This window comes from Aquarana catesbeiana, linkage group LG06 (genome assembly GCF_042186555.1).
Source record: "Aquarana catesbeiana isolate 2022-GZ linkage group LG06, ASM4218655v1, whole genome shotgun sequence".
NCBI classification, from domain to species: domain Eukaryota; kingdom Metazoa; phylum Chordata; class Amphibia; order Anura; family Ranidae; genus Aquarana; species Aquarana catesbeiana.
In genome coordinates, this window is record NC_133329.1 from 249903579 (window position 1) to 249915653 (window position 12075).

At 38.7% G+C, this 12075-nt stretch overlaps 1 protein-coding gene across 2 annotated transcripts in view; it reads right to left on the reverse strand.

Annotated features, from left to right (window-relative positions):
* Positions 1-12075, reverse strand: part of GLS (glutaminase) — a 210391-nt gene that overhangs the window by 49522 nt on the left and 148794 nt on the right. The window lies entirely within an intron of this gene.

Sequence of the window (12075 nt, forward strand, 5' to 3'; positions counted from 1 at the left end):
TTGTTATTACTACTTGTCAGCTTTTTGTTGCCATGTTCCAATTTTGAGACATGTTGCTGCCATCAATTTCAAAATAACCCTATTTTTTTCTTAAATGGTTCATTTTCTTAGTTTAAATATTTGATTTGTTTTCTATTGTGAACATAGGTTTATGAGATTTGAAAATTAATCTTTTTATGTACAGTAGATTTTACATTAGTGTCATCTTTTTTGGAATTGGGATTGTAAATGAATATACACAATCTGAGGGTTATTAACATCTTCAGAGCACTGTGGTGCTCCACTGAGGATATACATTAGGTTTATGTCAACCAAAATGGAAGGTGCCAAGAATACAGTAGACTGTGTCTGGAGCTGAAGTTTGCTTTTGTTCCCCCAAAAATCCGGGTCATGTTTCGAACTCATTTAACCACTAATAATCCAATGCCGGCCACCCCCTTCCTAAGCAACAGCCGCTGGCTGGTAGCATCTTCTTCTCATCTTCTGACACCCATGGACAATAAAGTGTACCTATGGCCAAAGTTTTTTTTTTTCTTTCTTTTTTTTTAAAAGATGGGAGGGATAAGAGAGATTTCCGCCTAATGTCCCAGGGACAACTTTTCACCAGACAGGAAACAAGGGGAACACTCAAACCAGTTGAGGTACACAGAAATTCTTAAACAGTTATACTGCCACCTATAGGAGTTTTGGACACTGGCAAACAGAAAAAAATGCTGAAAGCCAGCTCCGTTTAACCCCACCTCTAATTGTCATGCCTTAGTTTTGTGAGCAAGCAGTACATATGGCTAATGAACACAGAGGGGCAGGCCCATGTCCTTGAATGTACCTCGTTTTTACAGTAATCCAAAAAAAAAAAAATATTTTGTCTATTGAGGGACACAGGAGTTGAGAAGCAGTTGGGACATCCAAATACAGTCCAACTGAGGGGTTGCAACAGCTACTGATAGATCTAAGGTAGGACCTGGAATCGTCAGAAACAACTAAAAAGGACCATCAGAACCCGAAACAGAAGTTCTCTACAGAACAGGGGAGCAACCTCTGGATGTCAGAGGATTCAGATCATAAAACTTGTCCACTAGCTAGGCACAAACAGTCCTTGGTGGACTCAGGGTAGGCCTCAGCTTCCCCTAATAACCCTATAACGAAAGACGCCCCAGGTTCCAGATTCTGGGACACCTGGTAAACGACCCTATATATTCAAATATTTTTATTGGAGTTATTATACACATAAAAACATTCCATATCATTTCATTTCAAAACCACACACACACATATATATATATATATATATATATATATATAATATACATACACATATATACATACATACACATATATATATATATATATATATATATATATATATATATATATATATATATATATATATATATATATATATATATATATACATATACACAAAACATGCATAATAAACAAAACAAAAACACAATCAACACAAACATGGATCTACCTCATGATACACTCCAAGATGTTAAAGATATTTCACAGTCTGCCACCTCTCAACCCCCCCACCCCATGGGAAAGAAAAAAAAAAAAAGTGTTATCCTTTATCCCATATTGTGCTTTGTGAGCAGTAACCTAACCCCCTACCTATAATATTGAATTCTATTAGTGACTTCCTTCTTATGTAAGTAAATCTGTGACTTTTCCCAACCCTTTTTATTGATTTATGAGGAAGGGAAATTCTCAACTTGTTACCACCATTGAAAATTTCTCCTTAATAATGTGCCTATTATCGTGTAGCAAAAAAATAAATAAATGAATTACTACCCATAAAGTTCGCGTAAGCCTGGGTTTGTCTAAATTCCAACCAGCTCTTCCAAGTACTAACAAATTTTATTTGTTATTTTGCACGTGTATTGCTTCTTCCATAAACCTAATTTTATCTACCTCCCTAAACCAATCCTTCATCGTCGGGACTGTCTTTGACTTCCATTGTTTCGGAATTAATGCCTTTGCTGCATTCAGCAGGAATGGGATAATTGCTGCTCTATATTTCTTCCTTGGCATCCCCATTACATGGAACAGGCTTTGGCAGGGATCAAGTCCAATTTCATTCCCACTGATCTTCTTTATCCAATCTAATACTTCCCTCCAATATGGTTGAACTAGGGGACACTGCCACCATATATGTGCATGAGTTCCAACCTCCCCACATTCCCTCGAACATAGAGGAGATTTTATGCAATTTTATTGGGATGTAATACCATTTCATTAGTCATTTATAATTAATTTCCTTTGTCCTTGTGTCCACTGAAGAAGAGTGAACATAATCAAAAACTTTACTTCTCGTTGTTTCAGGCAGTAACTGATTCAATTCTAGTTCCCAACCCTCCAAAGGACACATGGATTCCACATCTGGGGGCATCATCAGAATCCTACATACATTGGAAATCCCCTGTCTATTTATTCCCCCTTGATCGACTAATCTTTCCCATGAGTTTAGCCCACTAACTGAGCGGAGGGGTTTTGGGAGAGATTCTACAAAATGTTGAAGTTGTCTATATCTCCATACATCCCATGATGTTACACCATGTTTTTCTTGCAATTCCAATAATGAACAAAGGGCATTTCCCTTCAGAACATCTTTTAACCTCGATGATCCGAAGAGGTCCATTTTAAATACAGTTTATTATCCTTACCTGGAGGGAAATAATTATTACCTGTCAGAGGCATCAGAGGGCTATTATATTGCCAAGGTGTACTTTTGAAAAGCTTATCCCATACTCTGTGTTTCTATGAAGCCATTTCGCTAGAGAAACCTCTATATTGCCTTTGGATCCAAATAATCTGGCTACAAGCTGATTTACTCAACTCTGCCTCTAATGACACCCATTTTTTATACATAAACGACCCTATAACATTTATGAGAGTGTAATCCAAAATCACCTGTAGCAGTGGGATCATCCTCTGCATTAAGACATGTTGCGCAATTGCCCAGGGCAAAGACAGGAAAATGTGCATGCCCCCGACACCCCACCCCCCCACCTGTTGGGTGGAGGAGGGGACAGGGCCAATAGTGGCGAACACCAAAATGTTTGTGGCATGCAATGAAATAGTACCGATGTTTACATTACACTGCAATGAACTGTTTAAATTCAGAGCACAAATATAGGGCTAACAGTGGCAAAGGAAAAAATATTCCTGGTTTGGTCGTGCCACTGAAAGGTCACTGAAACGAAACAAAACATGTCCCTAAGTTTGTGGTGTGAGTGGAATGAAAAAAAAAAATTGAGTCAGTAGGGTCACTAAAGGATAAGCAATGTCCCTGCATCAGTGGTGTCATTGAAAGAAATAAATGTTCCCACAAAGCTGATCCCTTACCCCCACCCCCAGTATAGAGCTCCTTCCTGTCCCCCTTGCCCACTATAAAGCACATTCCTTATTCCCCCCTACTCCTCCTAGTACAGAGCTCTTCCACTTACTCACAGCTACTTACCCAGTCCTCCGTACAGGAGGTGCGTTTGCCAGGAGGCTGTGCTGTCATGAGCAAGAAGCATGACTGTTCAGCCTCATTGCAGGTGCTTCCTCTTTCCAGAGGACATGCTGTCCCTTGTAACCACAGAAGCTGGCACAGGAACAGCAGGGAGCACAGGGCTAGTGCCAAAGGTGGCAGTACTGCCATGCTTCAGACAAAAAAAAGTGACAGGAGTGACATAGCCGTGGCACCTGGAGCAAGTGCTCCTTCACCCCTCGTCCTGCCCATTGTTTAGAAAAAGACAATTGGGGGGCTGACTGCACCTAGTCTGTTGTAAGCCCACAACAAGACTTAGAAGCAGTGTTAATTTCTGGAAGATCAACAGTATTTTTCTGTACTTGCAGGGAGTAAAGAGATGAAGCATGGGAAACTGTATTGCAGAGATGTACTGCATTTTTTCTTTTTTAAATTTTGTCTTGACATACATTTTAGGGAGGGGAATGCTAGAATTTCTGTCAGCTTTTTATTGTAATATATTTCCTTGTTGCAGATTTTTCCTCCATCTGGTAAAATCTGACAAGGGTTATAGCCTTTCGCCACGCTATTAAAAAAACTAAATTTGGGTATAGATACACTTTAAAAGCAGATGACATTTTATACCTTTGACTTTTGAGATTGTCACCTTTTTTAGTTTAATACACTTTACGGTGTGTTCTAAATGCAGATTTTTTTTTTCTTTTGTAAGAACTCATGTTTGGGTGAAATGTTCAACTAAAAGGGAAACCATTATGGTTAAAATATGCAGAACAATGTGGAAAAAATAAAAAAGAAATTTCTTACAAAAACAAAGCAATTATGTGGAAGTAAAATTTATTGCACAATACAAAAACATGCTAGAAAATGAAATGTGAATAAAAAAAAAAAAAAAAAGTGGAATTGTACAATACAGAACTTATATACACGAATATTGAAAAGCTTTTCAACAGAAATGTACAAAGTAAACAGAACTTTATAAGCAACTTGAATATCAAGACAATTTAAAAGATAAACCAGAAATCCATATACAACAAACTATGCCCATAAAAAACAACTATAAGCTCTTTGGTATGCTATCTATATACGCTATACGATCTTTGGTATGTTACATCTTTGGTGAGCAGAAATAACACTTATACTTTCCACCTTTTAGAAAACCACCAAGGTGTAGACCTAGGCCTTTCAATCTAGCCCTGTAAGTAATATTACAATGAAATATGTCCTTTCTTCTTCAGTTTGAAAACTAAGGGCCCATTCACAGCAGAGTTACTGCACCCCATAGTGCTACACATGTGAATGGCACCCCAGTGCTCCTTTCTGGAGCACCTGCTTTGCAGAGCACTGCAATGTGTGATAACTTACTGACAGTGCGTACAAAAAAAAAAAAAATACTGCAGATCCAATTTTAGTTCTATTGTGCGTTAGGTAGCTCATTTGAGGGGCTGTCTTAACACAACAGACAATACGTATGCAATACTCACATCGCAATAAGCCTAAACATGTTAATCTTAAAGCGGAGGGCCACCCGTAAAAAAAAAAAAAAAAAAAAAGTTACCAAAATTCCTAAAAAAATATAAAAAAAAAAAAAATTTGGAAAAAATAAATGTTTATACTTACCTAAACCCTTGTTGCTAGGCAGTCTTCCTAATCTGCCTCTTCCTATTCCGTGGCGTGTTCTTCTCCTCGGTGAGCAGCCCCGTTGTCTTCTGGGAACTGTGTGTGTTCCCAGAACACCATGGGGCCATTCACAGATTGCTCGCGCGTGCGCAGTAGGAAACTGGCAGTGAAGCAGCAAGGCTCCACTACCTGTTTCCGTTACATAGGATGGCGGTGTCGGGACCCGAGAGCCGAGGGACAGTTCGGCCTCGGGCGGCCGACATCGCAGACAGGACCCAGGACAGGTAAGTCTACTTTTTTAAAGTCAGCAGCTACAGTGTTTGTAGCTGCTGACTTTAACTTTTTTTTTAGCTGGCCGGAATCCTGCTTTAATGAGACTCTGGGTTCCATGGAGAGTTGTACTGGATGAGACACCACAGCTGATGAATTTACAGTTTTTTTTTTAAATTTTTTTTATAAAAGATAAGAATGGAAATGTTAATGACTGGTCCGGGTGGAAAGAAAAAGTAGAGCGCTTGATTCCCCCATTAACACAGTCAGTGTTGATGGGGGAATGCCTCCCGCTGCGCTATTGTATTCTGCCAGCGGGGTGCATTCCCAGCTGGCAGAATACAATGGTTACTGCTAGCAGCTATAGCCACTGGCAGTAACCGTATGTAGAAAAATCTGAAATGCTGGTTGTACCCAAGCTGATCGAGCCATCAACTTGGGTACAATCAGCCTGCCCATACATGGATCAAAATTTGGCAGTTACCTGCCGAACTGTCCAAATTTTGATCCATGTATGGCCAGCTTAAGAAAAAAAAAAAAAAGTATATATTTTTTATATACATACACACATATTTACACACACACATACATACAGTTGTGCTCATAAGTTTACATACCCTGGCAGAATTTATGATTTCTTGGCCATCTTTCAGAGAATTTGAATGATAAACACAAAAACTTTTCTTTCACTCATGGTTAGTGTTTGGCTGAAGCCATTTATTATCAAGCAACTGTGTTTACTCTTTTTAAATCATAATGACAACAGAAACTACCCAAATGACCCTGATCAAAAGTTTACATACCCTGGTGATGTTGGCCTGATATGCACACAAGTTGACACAAAAGGGGTTTGAATGGCTATTAAAGGTAACCATCCTCACCTGTGATCTGTTTGGTTGTAATTAGTGTGTGTGTGAGAGTGTATGAGTGTGTGTGCGAGTGTGAGTGTATAAAAGGTCAATGAGTTTCTGGACTCCTGACAGACCCTTGCAGTGCTGCACTGACATTTCTGGATTCTGAGTCATGGTGAAAGCAAAAGAGTTGTCAAAGGATCTGCGGGAAAAGGTAGTTGAACTGTATAAAACAGTAAAGGGATATAAAAAAAGATATCCAAGGAATTGAGAATGCCAATCAGCAGTGTTCAAACTCTAATCAAGAAGTGGAAAATGAGGGTTTCTGTTGAAACCAAACCATGGTCAGGTAGACCAACTAAAATTTCAGCCACAACTGCCAGGGTCTATAATTTTTATCACAGGTGTATTTTAAATGATAGAGACAGAATATCAACCAAAAATCCAGAAAAAACACATAAAACAAACAAATGCTATAAATTAGGTTGTAGTTCAGTGAATAAAATAAGTATTTGATCCCCAAGCAAAACATGACTTAGTACTTGGTGGAGAAACCCTTGTTGGCAAGACGTTTCTTGTAGTTGGTGACCAGGTTTGCACACATCTCAGGAGGGATTTTGGTCCACTCTTCTTTACAGATCTTTTTTAAATCCCTAAGGTTTCTTGGCCATCACTTGGCAACTAGAAGTTTTAGCTCCCTCCATAAATTTTTTATACAATTAAGATCTGGAGACTGGCTAGGCCACTCCATGACCCTAATGGGCTTCTTCTTGAGCCACTCCTTTGTTGCCTTAGTGGTATATTTTGGCTCATTGACATGCTGGAAGACCCATCCACGACCCATCTTCAGTGTTCTGGCCGAGGGAAGGTGGTTTTCATCCAAGATTTTACAATACATGGCCCGTCTATTGGCCCCTCAATTTCGCAAAGTCGGCCTGTACCTTTAGCAGAGAAACAACCCCAAAGAATCATGTTTCCACCTCAGTGCTTGACTGCAGGGATGCTGTTCTTAGAGTCACAGTCAACATTTTTCTTCCTCCAACCCCTGTGGTTTGAGTTAATGTCAAAGAGCTCAATTTTGGTCTCATCTGACCACAGTACTTTCTCCCAATTCTTCTCTGAATCATTTAGATCTTCATTGACATCTGCCTTTTTGAGAAAGGGGACTGGCCATGTTTGGAGGAAGAAAAATGCTGAAACATTATGCTTTGGGGCCGTTTCTCTGCTAAAAGTACAAACCGACTTTGCCACATTGAGGGAGGGGTCAATGCATGGGACCATGTATTGTAAAGTCTTGGATGAGAACTTTCTTCTCTCAGCCAAAACACTGAAGATGGATCATGAATGGGGTATTCCGCATGACAATGACCCAAAAACATACCACCAAGGCAACAAAGGAGTGGCTCAAGAAGAAGCCCATTAGGGTCATGGAGTGGCCTAGCCAGTCTCCAGATCTTAATCCTATAGAAAATTTATGGAGGGAGCTAAAACTTCTATTTGCCAAGTGATGGCCAAGAAACCTTAGGGATTTAGAGAAGATCTGTAAAGAAGAGTGGACCAAAATCCCTCCTGAGTTGTGTGTAAACCTGGTCACCAACTATAAGAAACTTCTTACCTCTGTGCTTGCTAACACGGGTTTCTCCACCAAGTACTACGTCATGTTTTGCTTGGGGATCAAATACTTATTTTACTCACTTAACTGCAACTCAATTTATAACATTTGTATGTGTTTTATCTGGATTTTTGGTTGATATTCTATCTCTATCATGTAAAATACACCTATGATAAAAATGTATTATAGACCCTTCATTTCTTTGTTAGTGAGCAAACCTACAAAATCTGCAGGGGATCACAATTATTTTCCCCACTGTGTGTATATGTATATACACACAGTGCCTTGCAAAAGTATTCACCTCCCCTTGGCATTTTTCGTGTTTTGTTGCCTTACAACGTGGAATTACCATGGATTGTTTGAGGATTTGCATCATTTAATTTACAGAACATGCCCACAACTTTGAAGTTTTTTTTTTTTTTTTTTTTTTTTAGCAAACAACAAACAAATAGGACAAAATAACATAAAAAGTCAATGTGCATAACTTTTCACCCCTTAAAGTCAATACTTTGTAGAGCCACCTTTTACGGCTATCACAGCTCCAAGTCGATTTGGATAAGTCTTACCACTGGGATTTTTGCCCATTCCTCCTTGCAAAACTGCTCCAGCTCCTTCAAGTTGGATGGTTTGCGCTTGTGAACAGCAATCTTTAAGTCTGACCACAGATTTTCTATTGGATTGAGGTCTGGGCTTTGACTAGGCCATTCCAACACATTTACATGTTTCCCCTTAAACCACTCAAGTGTTGCTTTAGCAGTGTTTGGGGGTCATTGTCCTGCTGGAAGGTGAACCTCCGTCCTAGCCTCAAATCACACAGAGTGGTACAGGTTTTGCTCAAGAATATCCCTGTATTTAGCACCTTCCATCTTTCCCTCAACTCTGACCAGTTTCCCAGTCCCAACTGCTGAAAAATATCTTCACAGCATGATGCTGCCACCACCATGTTTCACTGTGGGGATGGTGTTCTTCTTTGGGTGATGTAATGTGTTAGGTTTGCGCCAGACATAGCGTTTTCTTTGGCCAAAAAGTAACATTTTAGTCTCATCAGACCAGAGCACCTTCTGCCACACATTTTGGGAGTCTCCCACATGCCTTTTCACAAACTCAAAACGTGCCATTTTGTTTTTTACTGAAAGTAATGGCTTTTCTTCTGGCCACTGCCATAAAGCCCAACTCTATGGAGTATATGGCTTATTGTCGTCCTATGTACAGATACTCCAGTCTCTGCTGTGGAACTCTGCAGCTCCTCCAGGGTTACCTTAGGTCTCTGTGCTGACTCTCTGATTAATGTCCTCCTTGCCCGGTCCGTGAGTGTTTGCGTGCGGCCATCTCTTGGCAGGTTTGCTGTTGTAGAAAAAAATGATCCACACTCCAGTTATTGCTCTTAAAATGTCTTCATTTTATTGAATAGCCACAGTGAACAATAGCAGATTGTCAGTTGGCGCATTTCAGCCTATAAGGCTTTAGTCTTTGCGGTTGTTCCATGTTCTTTCCATTTGGTTATGATAGATTTAGATTTCTAGGGATCATCAAAGATTTGGATATTTTTTTTTTATAACCTAACCCTGACTTGTACTTCTCAACAACATTGTCCCTTACTTGTTTGGAGAGTTCCTTGGACTTCATGGCAGTGTTCGGTTAGTGGTGCCTCTTGCTTAGGTGTTGCAGCCTCTGGGGCCTTTCAAAAAAGGTGTGTATATGTAATGACAGATCATGTGACACTTAGATTGCACACAGGTGGACATCATTTCACTAATTATGTGACTTCTGAAGGTAATTGGTTGCACCAGAGCTTTTTATGGGCTTCACAACAAAAAGGGGGTGAATGCATACGCACATGCCAATTATCATTTTTTTTATTTCTGGAAAATAGTTTTATGTATATATTTTTCTAATTCTACTTCACCAACTTAGACTATTGTGTTCTGATCCATCACATATAATTCAGATTAAAAAAACATTGAACTAAAGGCTGTAATGTAACAAAAAGCCAAGGGGGGTGAATACTTTTGCTAGGATATATAATATATATATATATATATATATATATATATATATATATATATATATATATATATATATATATATATATATATATATATATATATATATATATATATATTCCCAATAGTGCAATTCCAAAAGTGGAAATAATTTAACTAGTTGTCATCACTGACCTGACTCAGAGCAAGTATACAGATGAGAACCTGGTTTCTATTTATGATCTCATTTATGACCATTTCTATGTTCACACCAAAATGAACTCATTGACAATGTTGGCATGAGTTTTGGATGCACTGCTTTTTTATTTCAGTTGACAATGCACAAAAATCACAGCCTACAGAATTTTTTTCCCCAAGTTCTGCAAAGTAATCTAACAAAACTGTTAAAGATAATTGCATAATTTCTTGTACATACTTTAAAAATACAATAAAACGTTCAGTGTGAATAAGCCCCACACAGGTTTGGAAGCCTTCTTGGAAGGCTCCAAATGAAAGTATGCTATAGAAGATGTTGGAGAGATTATATATCCTAGTTTGCATGGAAACGCCTCTGAACCGCTGACTCCATCAGCAAGAGCTTAAGTCTGATGCCAATTACAGAAGGCTAATATACCTACAACTAGAAGCAGATGGCCTATAACAGCTGTCACTTGGCAATTAACACCCCAGCTAATACTAACCAATTTGTTTGCAGGACTTTTTTTTGGTGTGATATTTCTAACAAAATATATAATTTTACAAGAAACGTTAAAAACAAGCATAAGACCTAATGTCAATTTTCTATTGTAAATAAATGTAGACAGGTTTTCTGTAACACAAAATGTATTTAACAGATCTTTACTAAAGCAATGCTTTTCCTTACCAATCTTGCCGTTTAGTTTACTAGCAGCAACATGTCCAGACTGTACCAGTTTACTGAAAGAGGGATTCTACACGCTACATGTCACATGATCCTTATGTCCTTGGATATATCTACAAGTCATCCAATGTACTCCCTGACCTTAGAGTATCCCCTATAAATACTACAAACATCAGAAGAATGCAGACTTTAAATACATGTGTCATACATAACCTGCCAACACTTATTTATGAACAAGCTTGAGGCTGTAGCCGTATTAGTGCACTTGCAACAAGAGCATGCGAGTGCTGTCCGTGACATTTTTTTATTTACACAAGCATCCACATTTTCAGGACAAGCTTTCAGGGTGTAACCCCTTTTTCCAGGTTGAAGCAGTACTCACTGCTTGGACCTTGGAGGGAGTACAACGCAAAAGCTGGTCTTAAAAAGATGGATTTTAGTGCAAATAAAAAAATGATTAAGGACACTACTCAAATGTTTTTGTTTCATTTATGAACAAGAAATGTCCTTATTTTTATAACGCCTGTTTCGTCACCTGAAGCAAAACGCCTGAAAAACGCCTTAAGCTCAGAAAAGAACATGAGCTTCTTTGGGCCAGATTACAGGCTTTTTCAACTTTTTACATTGGTGGCCTGTACAAAATTGTGGCAAAAACGTGCTACTTTGAAACGCTCAGGTGTGAATGCAGCCTTAAATTTGAACCCATAAATGCAAATCTGTGCAAAGTGCAAACATGAAAATGGTAAAAATGCATTTTTTATTTTAAGGCATTAATTAGTCGCAGCTTGTGACTTTGTTTACCAGAAGTATATGCAAGTCGCAATGAAACTGGGGAAAAAAAGTAGTGCAGGAACCTTTTTCTGAGTCGCAGCAATTTGAACGGTTGCATTGCTGGCAATGGGGTGCAACTTGTCATGCAATTTGGAACTGTCATATCGCATGACAAATCATACCGGTGTGAACGAGGGCTTATTGGCTGTGTTTGTTCATTTTTATAAGCAGCTTCAGCAAAAGTACAAATATTTTAACTCAAAAACATCTCTATTACTTATACCTTCAAAACAAAGAACAAATGAGTTTCTTAAAAAAAACAAAAACAAACTGAAATACTATTATTACAGGTAGTGCACAGGTTTGCTAAATATAGTATTTTCTTTAATGTGGAAACCCAGGAATACATTTTTTTTTTTTTTGCGTTGCCTCTAATGATAATAATCACGTGTGCTCAGTGGTGCTGCTTAAATTTTAATTCTAGCCGTTTCCAGGGCTGCGACGGACAGTTCTTGCTAATGTACAATCCTGGGATTGTGCTGTTCCCTCCTCTCCTCCTTTCCCTTCATGCATTCAGGAAACAAACTTGTATTCTGGTATTCAAGGTGTCCTGT